This window comes from Selaginella moellendorffii, unplaced genomic scaffold (genome assembly GCF_000143415.4).
Source record: "Selaginella moellendorffii unplaced genomic scaffold, v1.0 SELMOscaffold_6, whole genome shotgun sequence".
Taxonomy (NCBI): domain Eukaryota; kingdom Viridiplantae; phylum Streptophyta; class Lycopodiopsida; order Selaginellales; family Selaginellaceae; genus Selaginella; species Selaginella moellendorffii.
Window position 1 is genome coordinate 1,431,472 of NW_003314267.1, and position 4,052 is coordinate 1,435,523.

Here is a 4,052-nt window from a genome sequence, read left to right on the forward strand (position 1 = left end):
ATACCTTAATTAATATCTGAGACCAATCTTTCAACAATACTTTGTTTTAGATAACACATCATCAAGAAGTGATTCACCATATCTAAAACTCAATGAAATTTAACACTATAGACTAAATGCAACCAAATAATATCAATAGAGGTAGAGTTGATATGCCAATATGGAAAACCCATATAAGTTTAATGATACGATGCTCCACAATACCATCTGGTAAAACAAGCCTATCACCAATAAAAATTCATTGAGTGAAGCAAGTGTTAACAATCCTTGACAAAGTGTATAAACAATCACTAAATGCAAAGCAATTAGCAATCACTCTTCAACTTGCTTTCACAAGACCCAAATACTAAACTCATGTCATTGAGTCACATACTTGTGCAACATGAATGTAATACCTTAGATACAAGATATAGAAACATGAACAAGCATGAACTAAATGACCACTTGAATCCAACTCAACCGTAATAAGCTCACTAATGCATTTAGCCAATAGCTCTAAGCATGCTTTAAAGAGGTTAGCTATGCATAATCAATACTTAGTTGAAACTAAAGTGAAGACCATGAGATGGACCTATATTAGTATACAACCTCCTCATAAACAAAGCTATAGGATGGGTACCAATATCTCAATCTTAAACAACTAAATTGAACATCACCATCCTCAACCAAGGCACAAGGCCACCAAAACCAAGTCAAGATTAATGAAAACTCACTACTCTCATAGAGTTTAACGAAATGTAAGATGCAATCTACTACCAAGCATAATACTACAGAAGAAAGGCACAAGATCACCTTTCCTAAAAAAATGCAACGACCACTTTTCTATACCAACTTTAGACTCTATCCAATTTAATTGCCTTAGCCCCAAAAGTTAAGATCCCTTTCAGGTTACAACATACATACTAAGGTCTAAGCTAACTAAAGTCAACTTCAACCTTTTCACTAGTTTGTACTAGCTTATAAAAACAGAAAAGTTTTCGGACAAAATGATTAACAGATCAGCTATTGGAAAAGTCTAAGAAAATTTGTGGGAAATTCCATCCTAAAGAAAGAATGACTCTAAGTCCAAGAATGCAAACTTTCAAGACTCAACCAACTTCCTCCTACTAACAATTTCAAATAAGTTCACCTCAACACCAATTCTTATGATCCATAATATGCTTAAGCCTCGAACATTATGCTCATATTTCTGACATCCAACACCGACATCCGTAAAATGCAAAATGAATATCTAAGACTTGACCACGAAAACCATATCTTCGGATATCTATATTGCATTAACACTCTTCTTCAACCACCTTCAAGATCCAATGTGAAGCTAAAACACTAACAAGAAAATGATATTGAAAATCAAGGTATAAGGAGAATTCCTCATCACTCGAAATAACAATACCACTTCCATTGACACAAGTGCTAGTGATGTTAATGCCTTAACTACACATCTTCTCCATCCAACAATTTATTCCAAGTGCTAACAAATAAACCGACGAGCTATAGTAAATGAATGTTACAACCCTTTTCCAACACCTTAATGGGCAAACTCCCGAGAAAACAAGGTATTAACTTAAACTTAGGATAATGGATCACCATTGAGAATCTAGTCAAAGCTATTCCAATGCTATTACATGCAAGTAAACTAGCTTCACTATCAATCATTTTGGGGTTGATCATCGAATAACCAAGCAACTTCGTAAACACATTGTTCATTATCACATAGATATGATATAAGTATCACAATGACTTAATCATCAATTAAGAAACACCACGAGCAACACCTATATCATTACTTCAAAGGTTTATATAACTATCAAGTGCCAATTCAATACGATAAAATGCAACATAAATGCCACATTCCACCAATAGAAATTTACAACACCCAACACTATTAACTTTTGTTCACAACATGGACAAGCTCATGCCACTCTCTTTTCGACTAAACTCAAAACTAATCCAACATCAAACTACTCAAGGAGCAATAGCAAGGTTCTTCAGAAAAGAATTAAGTATTGCAACCCAAGTCTTTCAATAGTAAGCCTAGACAAAATGGTTTAGCGCTTCATTGCTATCCATCCCAAAACTCACCATTTATAAAACAATTATAACCAAGATGCATCAAAATAGAGACTCTTGATTGCATAATGTGAACACGGGTAATGAGTTAACATATCATTACAAATCATCTCTCCAAAAAGAGAAGATAATTTATGTGTCTGATCCTTCATTTCTGATGATTCTTTTTTCAATCTCATCTTTGACTAAACCTCAAGCTTATGTTTGCACTACCTTCAGTCCAATCCAAGAAAAGTTTATGAGAGAGCACAACAATGACTACTTGAACCAATAGACTAATCCCTACAGTCTTTATTGACCCACTTATAATCATGCCTAGGAAGGATCCACTAGTGCCATGCTAAATAGCTATAGACCAGCCTATTTACCACTCAAAGCAAACCCAGGGGAGGTTTTACTTTCACCCATGGTACATGGAACAACTCATGGAACCACCAATAGGTTAACATTAATCCTGCTAACTCAAAGTGTAACCTCGAGTTGCTAATGCACCTCACTCACGAGCCCAAGCAAACTCATGTTAATATGCCTCATTCATGAGCCCAAATGTAAACTCATGTAAATAGAGCATCTTAGTCCATCTTATGAGCCCAAGAGCAAATGGTATAAAAAGGTAACCAAAATTTATACCCAAGGAACAATTACGTAGCCTTTGCACTCAAATGTGTACTCACTCAGATTATCATTTTCATCTCTACATAACGAGACTAATTGCCCAATCTTATTGAATAGTACTCGTTGAGACTCTACCTCAGATACCAAATGTAGCACACATAGTTTTTACCCTTTACCCTATGGTGATTTTCCATAGAATAACCACGAAGTGGAACATAAACCTTTATGTGCCATGTGTTATATGCCGTATAACACATGCCACATGTCCAATGGACAGTGGTGCGAAACCCGAGCTTCAAGGCCTTGGACCATTGAATGAAGGAATGGAATTAAACTCCTAAGCATGGGGCTAAGGAGCAACGGAATCAAATGGATGCTCTAGGATTGTTCCAAGTTACTTCGTGCTCCTGTCCCTTTGCTCCAATTAGGACAAGCTTGAAACTTACTAAATATAGAATGTCTCTAGATTACGAATTTAGACACAGAATGAACACCATTGTATTCAAGATAATCTCTACATTCCATAGATATGCTAAATAAACAAATCTAAATACTTTCTATAAATAACATTTAGGACTGAAATGAGACTAACACAAAGGGCATGATAGGAAAGGTGTTTGGCAGACACAATAAGCTATCATCTAGCAAATATTAAAGGACCAAGCTCAATATTGCAGAGATTCCCAACATTAGCAAGTGCAAGTCAACATCATGAGTTTCTCGTCACCGTGTTAAGTATGGTTGACTAAATGATAACTTAAGATTTCCTTTTTTAGTGCATTTCCAGTTTAAGTGCACATGTGATAACCAGTTTTTCAACTAGTTTAGGCGAAGACTAATAAAGGATTCAGCAATACCAACCTCCTACTGTCGTGGCAGTAAGGAAAGAATATCTGAAAAAACTAGCTAATAGGTAACTTTTGATACCCAAAGTCACATTTGTGGCAATATTAATGTAGTGAGATTTTAATAGCCATCAAATTTGTTTTCATTTATACCACTCACTTTTGTATATAAATTATAGTTTTCTGGTTAATCATTATATATTCCATTTATTCCATACACTCACAATATTATATATATATTAATAATATTAATAATTTAACAAAATAATAAATTAATTTGTGAGGTACAAGTTAATGCTATTGTAATGGGATTTTGGTAACTGTTATATTGCTTTCAATCCAAACCACTCACTTATATATATAAATTCAAGTTTTGCGCTAATTAATATGCATATTCATGTATTCCATTTCCATATTCCATGCATTCACATTAGTGGAGTTATCCTTAAGGAGTGCTTAGATTTGAGATTTTGGTTTAGATTTATCTTTTACATCATTTAAATCTCACTTTTCTTATAACTT